A 13,454-nucleotide genomic window follows, 5' to 3' on the forward strand; every position below is an offset into this window, starting at 1 on the left:
TAATTAAATATTTGTAAACCCAAACAATCAGAGTCATAGTGTCTTTCTGAGGCAAAACTATAAGCAATAGTACTTTTTAAACTATAGAGAATGATTCTACTTTGGGGGCATCTACTATATAGCAGTTCTAAATCACTGTGCTGAGTTAAATGCATTGACTTTAATGCTTACTTTATACATGGAAAAACTAAGACTAGGGAAATTAAGTTATTAACCAAGGACATGCAGGTCATAAGTCATAATAGATCTGACTCCAAAACTCATATTCAATTTAATTCATTACCTAAATCATCCATATCTTCCCCTCCTTAAAGGATAGGGTCTGTGTTTGTCCCAGTCCCACTCAAGACCAATTAAATTAGAAATTCTAGGGCTGGGAGCCCAGATATTTTGTTATTTTGTTAAAGGTCCTCAGATAGTGATTATGTGTAGCTTAATTTTTTTGTTCATTATCTTTTTGGAACACCTTTTTGTGCTACTAAAGTATCAGATATTATTATCCCTATTTTTCAGAGTAAAAAAAAAAAAAAATCAGGATTAAATCACTTATCTAAAGTCACAAAGCGAGTAAGTACATGAGCCAGAATTTAAACATAGTTTGCCCAGTTTCAAAGCCAATGCTTATTTCATAGCCACTAAATTATCTCCCCTCAAAGGAAATTAGTACATGCTTCTGAATATGAATAATCCCCTTACATTTTTAAGTGACAAACATAAATATTATGAGTTTTTCTAAATTTTAAAAGTCTTGGTGGAAAAAAAATTATAGACCAAGCATTATTGCAATTAACCTATTTATCAAGTTGAGTTATTACACATTACATTATTTTATTCCTGAATATATTACTTCCAAAATCTAATCTGAAATTATTTCAGCTCTACTGAAAAATCCTAAAAGATCAAAATAAAACTTTATCCTAAAAAAATCAGAAAATGATATTTTAGGTGTTTTTAATAGGCTATTGATTGTTTACTAGTCAAATGTTATCTCATTTATTTTACCTTGTAAGGTACAAATCCTAGGCATTTCATTGCTTATGGCTGAGAGACTAGGGAAATATTGAAAGGCTAACTTTATATCAGGGTCAAATAAAGCCTCTCTTTAATCAGGTAATATAAATTTCAGTTGTCTTGTTAGAGCCATTAAGAGAAAGAATATGAATCAAGGTTATAAAGTTGAGTATTCTTTTCCATCATCCTCAAAAATGCACACTGAATCTCTCTGCTACATGAAGAAAGGCTGTGGTCCAGGAAGGTGCAATAATACACCTTTGCCCACACTAGCCTTCTCAGATTTGTGGTGGGGAGCCACTCTGTTCCTCACCAGAAACTCAGCAGTGCCTCCCAGTTGTGGTTGCTGAGGGCCTGCTGATGGATGAATGTAGACTGAAAATAGTGTAGTGAGGGGAAAAAATGTCAGTAAATTGAAAGGATGGGAGTTGATATTTCCAATATTTCCTGACATTTCAACCTCCCTTAGGCCTGAAATCTTGGATGTTTGCAGCCTCTGGCCACATTCCTTTCAGAATAACAATAACAACAGCAACAACAAACTTCTAGGAACGCAGATTTCTACTCCCTGTGATGTAAAAATGGTCTGTAATCCATGTTTGTCCAGGCAGGATGATTTAATCATTTACACTGATAACAGCAGTAATAATTATTCTGTTGGCACTGTCTTTAGTCTTTAGATGTACCACCTCTAGAAAGTCACTAGAACATAGGCTCCCTGATGAGAAAACCCTTGTTTGTATTCTTGTTGTCATCCCATTGAATCCTTACAACACAATATCATCTAGGTATAAATTTATTTTACCAAGACACTTTAGATGACTCTTGTACTAAGTGGGCACACAGTAAGTGTGAGTCCCCAATTTGAATTAAGAACTCAGACTGCCTGATCCTATGTTCTTAACAACCAAGATATACTCTTTCCTAATTAGCTGGTCTAAATCTGTTGGCAAAATATACAGTACTTGCGCAAATTACATTTTTCTCATTTTGAAAGGTCAGTTCTGTACAATTCACAATTACTTATTGTCTGGGAATCAAGTCAATGGCAGGCTAGTTAAGAAACCTTTCAGTCTGTAGATCTCCACTGGCAACATGAAGAGAATCAATATTTGAAGAAATTCTCATCTGCCCAGACAGTTAATAAAGCTAAGACAGCCTAGTCTCTCTAATGACAACATGGCAACTACCGAGTATCATTTCCATTATAGAAATGCCTTCTCTTCTCAGAAATATCTTCTCTTCTCCCGTTTATCTACTTGTATCCTAAAAGCAAAGATACCCTGTAGCTGAATAAAGGAGCAAATTTAATACCTGGCCCCAAAGAATGGAAAATGTTATACTGTACTTTGATCAATGCATTGTACTAGATATGAGTGCATTTGGGAATTAATTACCTGCTGGTTGCCAGGTACAGTTCTAGGCACCAAAAGTCCAAAAAATAATAAATATAACCCTGGCTCTTGAAAAACTCATGATTTAAAGAATATAAAAACTCATAAACAAATCAGTAAAATAGAAATGCCAGGATGGATTATGTCCTAAGCACAAAGGAAGCACAAAAGAAAGAGAGATGGATAGAGGAATCCAGAAGGCACTCTAAAATAATGGCCTTGAATGAGGCTACCAGTCCTTTCATTACCCTCCAACATAGTACTACAAGAAGGGAGGCTGATTATTTGCTTGTTAATAAGGGGACCAATGGAAAAGGCAAATGCATGTTTTAGGAAAACTCTTTTTTCTTATGTACTAGAAAAAAATACTACTCTGGTTGACTATATATCTATAGCATATTAATTTCTAATAATTTAACATTTAAAAAAGCATTATTGCTCATTAAAAAGATTTAACTCTTTTATGAAAAATTTAAATAATGTGTCAATTATGCTTTAGAAAATTTCAATTATGCTCTTTCATATGTAGCTAAAATTTTTAGGTAGTCTATGTAGAGTTCGGCATGACCATCTTTGCTTCAAAATTACTTACATGTATTAATTTGACAATATTTTCTAAACTGTTAAAAAAAATTGGTTTGGATATAGCAGTTCTAAAAATTAGGCTTAACTACTCCTGTGTTTTAGCACTTGGAAAAATTAGCAAATCAACAACAACAAAATAAAGTGGAATATAAAAGACTTCACGTGGCTAACACAGAGAATGCCACATCTGAATCTCAAGAGAAATTATTTGTGGAGAAGTAGCAGTTGGAACAGAGAGAAAGAAGCCTGTGGAAAACACTGTAACATCTCAGTGAGAACTGGAAAATCGCATGGAACTGGTAGAATTGATGAAGCCCTTAGTTAAATTGTTGTCTATTGTTTGGACAAAGGCAATAGATCAAAAACTAATGGTCTCAAAGGTGCTTCAGGTTGCATCTTTACAACCTGTAACAAAGGTCAATTGAGTGGAAAAATTTATATGAGTATGTAACAACAACAACAACAAAAAATCAAGTCAGTGTTCCCAGTTGTGACAGAATTGTGCAGACACAACCTGAATCTCTCTGTGACAAGCAAAGCCACTTATCTGCATTTCTGTGCTTTGCCCAGGAAGCTCTAGGGAAAACTACATTGATCTCTTTGCCACTCAACCTTCTTTCCCAGAAAGTTCTGTTTTTTCCACCTTTGTCATTCAGTACAAATTTTCACACACACAAAAAAAGAAAGTAGTGAAAACCTCAGCTGAATAAAATACAAACCTGAAGCATCTGTAACATAGGAAAAAGTGACTTTTTATTAGAAAGTATTTTCTAGGTTTGCCACTGGGGATGGTGAGACAGAAAAGTTCTAGAGAGGGGCTTGAAATGCCTAATTGCTGTCAAAGCCTTGCTAATTCCTTCTGACTAAAAGTGTATGTAAAGTTGGGCTTTAAAAATTAGTAAGTTGAACCAATTAAAGAACCCTTTAAATATTGATGAAAAATTATCTTAGAAGACATTAAAAGGCTTGAGCATGTGGACTCACCAAACAGAGAGGTAGACATGACAAGAATCACGGCTCTGCAATGTTAGACCATCTCCTCGCTCTCTCATGCAGGAGTTTCTAATCTAACTATTGCCTTAACATCATTCCTGGGTCAAAAAACTGATGGCCTGCAGAATGGCTGACTGTTTTTGTAAATAAAGTTTTACTGGAACACAGCAAAGCCCGTTCATTTATATATTGTCTATACCTAATTTCGCAATCCTATAGCAAAGAGTTGTGACAGGGACCTTTGTGACAGCAAATTTACATACAGAAAGCTTATAGAAAGTTTGCCAATCCCTGTTCTAAATGTAGTTTTTGTAGGAAAAACTATTCTAAGTATTTTAAAGGGCCAGTGTTTCAGACTTTGTGTGTTTAAAAGGGTCTCTGAAAAGTTGCTCCAATGATTCTTCCACTAGCTTACCAGGCCTGTCCAGCACACAGATAATATCATCTGTCATGTCTCCTGAATAGCAAGTACTTTCTGCTCTGTCTGCTTTGCTTATGTTTCCTCTCTAGTTAATACATCATTTCCCTTACTCCAGACCTTCTTTACAAATGTCAGCTCCTCCACGAAGCTTTTTCCAATTCTCCCAGGCAGAATGAATTACTACCTTCTGATTGCTATGACAGCCTTGTTGCCACGATAAAATTGATCCTTATCACATTGTGTCATGACCATACTCTGATTGTTGTACATGAACTTTGACACCCAAGTTCTGTCTTTCTCATCTCAACCATGCTGAGCAAGATGCTGAGCACTTAGGAGATACCAATACATGACAGTTGAAGTCGACTAAAATTTGTCCAAGGCAATTAAGGTCCCAACTGAGAGGAACCTATGATTTCTTAAATCTGATTGTAATTTTATGATTTTAGTAGAAAGGAAGACCCTGAATAAATGGGATGTACAAAAAGCAGATAAATTATGAGAGAAAATGGAGAAAAAAAATGTTTGGAACATGGAGTCCCTCCAAAGGGTCCAATCGCTTGAAAATGAGAGAAGAGCATGCTGGCCCAGGTTCAAAGACAAACTTTTTAACTCGAGGTTCTGCCTAGTTCCAGCCTTCTCTGCTCATCAGCTCTCTTTCAACCACATCCACACTTTCACACATCAATATTTCTTCTGGGATAACTGCCATTGTTTCCTACTTGCCCAAATCTTAAACACCATGCCAACCTTCCCTAACTGCTTTTTTTGTTTGTTTGTTTTCCCTCCTGTCTTCCTTTTGTTATTTTGCCCATCTCTGAACGCAAGTTCAGTGTGCGATTTCTCGAACAAACTTGGTTCCACACTTTTTAAAAAATTCTCAGTTTTTAGACTGTGCTTAAATTTGTCATGTTCTCTTTCATTCTCAGAATATTTTCTCACGAATTACTGAGTGATTAGCATTAGCCGAATTTAGGTTTTCACTCCCAGGAAAGTAGTAAAATTAATTCTATGTGTATCAATTGTGCATGCAATTCATTTTTTGAGACTCCTCTTAATCCTAGTGAAGCATATTGGTCAGCATCCACTAGAGAAACAGAACCTATCAGATCCGTCAAGTTATTTTCACTTTTATTTTTTCACGGCTTTTGTTTTCTCAAAAGAAACTGTCATCTAAACCCAGCGGTCAGGCAACGATGATCTACTTAACGTTGCTCTTTTGAGCCTGACTGCTTTGGACGTCTTTGTAACTCTTTCGAGGCTACTGTGTCTACAGTTCACTTGGAGAAGAGCCTGTCAATTACTTGGTTTTCTGCTAACTAGCACTTGGGGCCTGAAACATTCGGCAAGTTTCCTAAGTGATTCATAAGCAGGTGCATACCCTCCGATTTCCTTCGACTAAATTTTATTTTCATGGAAGGCTAATTATATAATGTAGAATTATAAGCAGATACTTTTTAAGAAACAATTATTTTAAAAAATAATACAAATATTAACTCACTTTTGATAATGAGGATCATATAGTTATCATGCCAAAATCTGCTACACAAACACCCTTTTATTCCACCACCTCTGTAAACATGTGTACTTTTTGCGTTTCTTGCATTCGTTCCCACTTCTTCTGGAAATTTTTTTTTCTTTTTGGCTTTTAGATATTATATCTCCATCTATGTACTAAGAGATAGTCTCACCATTTTCCATCCCCTTGCCTCATCTCCTGTGATATATTGAGACTTAGATGACTCAGATACAGCCAATAAAAGTACAAAAATATTGAGATAGGGCTTGGCGTACCCTAGATGGGCTAACCAGAGTCATCACTTGCCAAAACTATTGCTAAAGAGGCTCTATTTCTTTTCTTACTGAGATAGTAGAACTATCTCACTAAGGACCAACCATGAGGAAATAGAATGGCCAATAGTCATTTGCACGAGATATTGCATTTACAAGCACCAGCAATAAGAATAGACTCTACTACCATCATTAGGGGAGAAAACAAGTCTAAGAATGAAGCTTACACCAAGGAAATTAGAGCACAGAGGGAGAGGAAAAGATGCTGAAAGAAGTAAGAGGTACCAATAGCATCATATTAGATGCAGGAGTGCCTGGAGTTCTCAATTATCTGAAAGGTGAATGGTGAGTTTGTCACTTGCATCTCAAAGTTCTCTCATTAATCCTGGATGCCTTTTAAGGGCTTTTTAAGTAGGACCTGGAATTGTTTGCATACAGTTTATGTTTTCAAAGAATGAATTTGAAATAAGAAGAGGAAATGGTCATTATGCAATGAAACACCTAGTTAGTGGCTTAGCTAGTTATGAAAATGGCTGTTTTGATTAATGAGAAACTATTTCAACACAATTTGATTTGATATCTTGTCATATGAAACATTTTCATGTCAATTTGTGTGTGAAATTCTACCAAAGGCTCTATCTAAATTTCATGACTTGTTCTAATATGACCACTAAATCTAATTATTGGATAAATAATTACTCACACATGACATGCTTTGTTTTCATAACTACTGTTGTTTATGTTTCAAGTTTTTGCTATGTTCATATGTTGATATATTTTTGGTGTTTAAAACAGAAATTAAAAAGTATTAACGTAAGCTTTCTAAAAAGTCGTTTTAATGTGTGCACACGGGTGTATTTAACAATGACTAGTGTTTTTTTCTATTTTCTACCAGTCCTTGATTTGATTGTGATTGTCAAAAAAAAAAAAAGATTAATACTAAATATTTTCTGAATGATAATTTCTGCTTAATATAATGTATCAACAGCATTATTCAGAAATCAACTATGTAGTAATTTAATCCTAAAAAATAATTTTCAATAAACAAAATATGTTGCTTAAAACTTACATAAAAAAATTCTCATTGCAACATTTGTGAGAGTATTAGAAATAGCTTCTACCATTACAAAATGTTTTCTTTTAGTGTTGGCCATAATCACAAAATTTAATAATTATGATAGCTTAAAGATAAATTTTAAAGTAATTAATTTAATGAAGAGATCTCAGCATCTAAAGTTTTTAAAAAATAAAATCAATATTGTATGATCGGTAGGATATTAATTTTATAAAACCAAATTTACAAAAGACAATTAGAAGAGAATGCATAGGTAGTAAAACTATGGACAATTTTTACTTAATTCTTTATACTTTGTCTATGCTTTTTATATCATTAATTATAAATGTTTTGTTTAATAATCAGCAAAGAAACCTTAAAATTAACAGCCAAAGTTAATAAAGATATGATGATATAAAAAAGAACAAACATTTTTGGCTGTACTATATATTAGTTTACCATTTTACCTGTCTTCTTTGAACAAGCTCATAAAGTTTTGATTAGTAAAATTAAATAATCCTTCAGGACAAATCCAAAAACCATAGATTTGCTCTTCACGTTGTTATTTGTTATTGGAAAAAAATTTTAAAATAACTCAAAGGATGTAACCTCTATCATACCAATTCAGTGACATATTAACCAAATTTTTAAAATTTAAATAATTACCAAGACAAGATCATGAAATAAAATTATTATAACTTTAGTAAGATAAAAAAGAGCATAAATAATTGCAATGACTTTTGCAATTACATCTGTTATTAATCTATAAAAGGTGCAAAAAGATCCAAAAAGCTATTTTGCTTAACCAAAAAAAAAGAAAAAAGACCAAATAAGATGCGAAGTTAATAAAGAAACCCCCACTAGATATTAGATAAACTCTTTAGATGTTTAAAAAGAGTCCAGATTTCCTAAATTTCTTTTAAGTAAGATTCTCAAACTGTTTGTCTTTATATGGAAGGAGTATCAAAAAAGTTTCCAAAAAAAGCATAAATTTCATGATGTGCAGATACGGAAATTTCAAAATTTAGTTTAAAAATTCATCCTATGTTTAATATTTTTAGATATCTATTATGAAATGAGTGTTCGTGTGTTGAAGCCCCAGTGTAATGGTATTTGGAGATGGGGCCTTTTGGAGGTAATTAGGCTTAAATTAGGTCATAAGTGGGGATGGGGTGCCTCATGAGAGTATCAGTGGCCTTATAGGAATGGAAAGAGAAAGAGAGAAAGCAGCTCTCTGCAAGCCAGGAAGAGAGTTCTCACCAGAAACTGAAGAAGCTGACACTTTGATGTTGGACTTCTCGCCCTCCAGAACTGAGAAATAATTTTCTATTGCTTGTTACCCAGTGTATGATATTATGTTATAGCAGCCTGAGTGAATAATACATATTTAGATATTTCTGCTATATCATACAGGTGAATAGTAAAGAAAGTCAGTACCTTTTTAGTAAACCTTGTCTTGTTAGAATGGATGCATGAATGAATGAATTTGGGTAAAAAGCAAGGAATGGTAAAAATATAACTTTTTTTAGGGAAAAGACATTAGGGTGGTTACATCATGACTCTTTTATTTGCAAATGATAAATAAACTTAGTTAAGCCTAATGAGGAAATATATTGGCTCATGTACATAAAAAATATGAGTCGTACTTACAGATATAAACTGGATCTAGGGACTCAATTAATGTGATATGGAATCAGTCTTATTTTTTTCTATCATGTGATTCTTCTTTTGATTGACTCCATTTTAGAAGGCTTGTTTCTCTTGGTGACATGATGGCTGCTTGTTGCTTTACACAAATATCCTATTTTATGAGCAACTCCAGAGGAAGGATATCTTCTTCATTTCAATATTTCCTCCAAGGAACCTAGAAATGATACCCACTGACCTGGGAAAACCTGAGAAGCAAAGAAATGAAACCAACAAAGGGAATGTGAATTTAACGAGTGGTTACTGCTGTAGGCAACTGGGGACCTCTGGCACTCTAGGCCTAGTGTTTAATCTGTTGCCTGGCAAATACATATTTCTTTAATGAATAAATCAGTGGAATACTGAATGAATGAATGAATGAATGAATGAATGAATGAATTCAACAAAACATAAGTGAATGAGTCAATGAGTACCCAGATTATGAATGAGGATTCATTTATGGGCTTAATTTTCATACATTTCAAATTTATTCTAAATCCGATTGTCCTTTTATACCCCTGAGTGCCTGATACCCATGATGTCTCCATGATGGAGAAGGGAGGGAGCCATTAACTGATAAAGGCAGAGGCTACACTGAGTACCTCTGAGCTTTCCATCAGATGCGGTAACTGCCCTGTTACCCCAGGAGATGGAATTTGTTTTACTTACTGAAATGACTTCAAAATAGATACCATTCTAATGACAAGAGACATCAAAGAACATAAAAATTGTATGTTCTACTTTTTTTGGCACTGTATACTAGAGGTAATGAACATATGATGAAAATAAAATTAATTTAATTCCTTAGTTTAAATCAAAACATAAGAGATTACTGATCACTGTATCCAAGAGAAGTTAAGTGATTTTCTTAGGGTTACTTCATAAAATAGTGGCCAAGATTGGATGATAACCTTGGTTCCTTAGCTGTCAGTACAGAGTTCTGATTGAAGATTACTATTTAAAATTCAATTTAGTAGATGATTATATATTTCGGTGTTTTTTCAAACCTCATTGTGCATCAGAGGTATAAGAAATGCCTTTCAAAAATTTCTATATCTATAGTAATCTTAGCTAATCAGATTTAGTTAGTCTGGATTGAGGGACTGGCATTTCAGAAAAAGTAATTTTAATCTGCAGCCAGTGCTAATATTCACTAAGAAAGTTGGGGACAAGGATACAAAAAAAAAAAAAAAAGTCCTTTTCTAAAGTTTACTCAAAAGAATCAGATAATCAATCACACTTTACTATGTCCTGCTTGTGCATTCAAACAGGGAATATTGTTTCTAAACTTAATGTATTTTCTCACACAGACCCAGCAGAATGAGGCATCAAAAAAATGGCTGATGATTAAGAATAATGCACTTTTCACAGAGCCTGATATGAAATGACTAAGATTTCTAAACTCTCCTAGTCAAATTCATTTTATTGCACTTTGTTATGACATTGACATTAAGCCAAAGTATTCCATATAAACAATAAAGTTGACTTCAATTATTTTTCGGATTCTCCAAGTTTGTTGATCCTATTATGATATTTATTGTATTTGCACTTTAGTCGAATGTGAGATGGTCGCATAATTCATGTGATATCTCGCTACCTTATTAACAATATGGAAGGTTTAATTTAATGTTAGTTTGTTCAAGTGCCTGGAGAAGCACAGGTGAGAATGCATACAATTCTAATCTGTTTTCACAAGCCACAGTTGAATTAGCATTACACATCAGTGTATCATCTTTTCACAGTTTATCCTTTTTCAGTTTGCTGTTTCACCTTGTTAGTTCTGACAGAAGCAAAGTAGAAATGCCAAAAGCTGTTGAATAAATGCAGCACTGAGTCACATATATTTCAGTTGCAAACAACAAAATCCAATTGGTTTTCATGGGTAATGTCGCTGCTCATCTTATAGGCCTTAATGAGAACTAATGTTGCTTTTTATCTGCAACATTTAGTACCAAGTAAATGCTCATTTTTTAAAAGGGGTGGGGGAAACCCTCTTGCATTTAATCATGCTAAACAAGCTCTTTAGACAATTTGTTCAGAAATTTCTCTAATTAAATCTTGCCCTCCAGGTAATGCGGTGATCACATCTACCAGCAGGTATAAATTAGGGACATTATGCAATTAGCACTGAGACCACAAATGGAAGTAACAGCAGGGTAACTGTGAGAGAAGCAAATAAACAGCTCCTAGGTGGCTCCTTAATATGAAAAAGAAGGTCTTCTGTAAGACCGTGCTGCAGTGACTACTTCCTTAGCTCAACTAAAAAAGTATTTTTCTCTGAGTTCATTTCAAAATATTCTTAAAAATTTAACAGATAAGAATGTTTATCTTTAACTAAGAAATGAATCTAAGTTTCTATTCATTTGAAACCTTCTGAATATTGTCCAAACTAATTTCACCCTGATACAAAAAATATCAGCAGATAAAGCAAGAGATATTTCAGGATTAACAGAATGTCCCCCAAGAGAGAATTATTTTGATAGAAGGCAAGAATAACACTAAGACTATATGATCTCTATTTGAATCAACTTTGTAAACTAGCCCAAGTAAAAATATATTAGGAATTTTTTTGTTGAAATGTCTATCTCAGGATTTTCCTACATGGTGAGTTGTATCCATTCCCCCTTACTCATACTACCTCCCTTTCTTATCCTATTTTATTAGCTTAGCTTTCGAAATTCAGTTCAGTTCTTTATTTTATTTTATTTTTTACCACTTTCTGAGTAGGATGATGGTCTTTTTTTATTTCATACCTCTCTTCTCACCCTTCATATCACAGAGGGGTTTCAGACTTTGTATCTAGAAGCCACAAGGAGATATTCCGGAGGACTCCAAGGATATACAACACTGAGGGGCCTGAGTGCGAAAGGTTTTCTAACAGTTCTTTTGTGTTTTGTCGAGCATCTCAGATTTGAGGGAGACTTGAAAATGGGACCAGTGTCATTTCTCACACAGTCAACATAGAGCGTTCCTTCCAGCTAATAAGATGGGGAACTATATACAAGGGGTCTAATGAAACATACCAGGTCTGAATGAAACTAAGAGGCAATTAAAAAAAAATTAATGCTCAGTTTTAATCTTTCTAGAGAGCACATAGTTCATTTGCAGCTTCTTTTTATGTATCCGGTCCCCTTTTTAAGTAACATTTCAACCTCAAATAGCATTTTGATCTCAACAGGGGAAAGATATCTAAGTTGTTTTTCATTACGACTAATTAGACAAGCCTCATTTCATCATGGCGTCATCCTCTCTCCCATGGTGCTCTTGGAACACCCACTTCTATCAGCAGGATTTTCAGCTAATTAGCCTAGGCGAGATCAGCCTCATAAGGGGCATTAGGATCTAAGAAATCAAGCATAGTTAACAAGTCAAAATGTTCTTTAGCACCTCCATTGGAGGAACTCACTCACGACAGCCACACTCATTTAGAGGTCCTGGCCTGGGTCTCCTTCTAGTGACATTTACTGGTTCTCCTAAGCCAGCAAGACAATGGCATGTGACCAGTGTTTCTAAATAGCCACACTATTGGCATTTCTGGTAGATGATTCTTTGTTGTGGGTTCTGACCTGTGCGTGGTAGGATGTTTAGCAGCATCCTTGGCCCCCATCCACTAGATGCCAGTATCATGCACAAGTGTGACAACCAAAAATGTCTCCAGACATTGCCAAATGTCCCCGGGAGGGAAAATTACCCCCAGTTGAGAACCACTGCACACCATACATAACTTGCTCTGGACCGGAATATTTTAAATCCTAAATCTCTCTGAGCCAGAGCACTTAAACTGCAAACCTCAGTGATCCTGAACTTAGCTCATGGCATGGCCTAAATCCTTTAAGAGGGGATGTGTTCTCACCTGAAAGACCTGTTGGTCAGTCAACTCAAAGACTAAACAAATGCAGAAAGGTTTTCACTTTTGTTGAGAACCCAAGTCCCACCATAATGGGTTTTATTAAGTTGAAGAGAGATTGCTTAACCAGACTAAGCCTTGTTCTTTGACAGAATTAGTTTGCTTTCATCTAAATCAGAAAATTCCTCTTTACGAATCCATGAAGAAGGGCTGTACTGGGAATTGAAGTAGATGTGACTTTGAGGAGGCGAATGTAAAAAATGAATCAAAACACATATTATAAATTTTAGAATGTTATTCATAGCTATCATTTTATATTGTTTTGATTTAAAATTTGAGTGAATTTGAGAGGTGACTCATGATTGACCCTAGAGCAACCGTAAAGTACCAAAATTAAGTAAAGGTCATAAGCTCAGACCCCTTCCTGGGTGATTGTAGGTGACTAACGCTCTCTGGGCCTCTGTTTTTGCTTGTTGATGTGGAGAATGGAGTGGAGAAAGGGTGCCTGGTTGGCGTAGTTCGTTGGAGAGGGCAGAGGCCCCTTGTTCTGACTTAACTATAGTAGCTTTTTCTAGCATCTAGGATCAAAGCTTTGCCCTGATTGGATTTATATATTGAGCTTCAGTATATAATACTGTCACAAGTAGGTTCCTTTGATGCAGATGCTGAGGT

Source organism: Pteropus medius, unplaced genomic scaffold, assembly GCF_902729225.1.
Source record: "Pteropus medius unplaced genomic scaffold, Ma_sr-lr_union100, whole genome shotgun sequence".
In the NCBI taxonomy this organism is placed as follows: Eukaryota; Metazoa; Chordata; class Mammalia; order Chiroptera; family Pteropodidae; genus Pteropus; species Pteropus medius.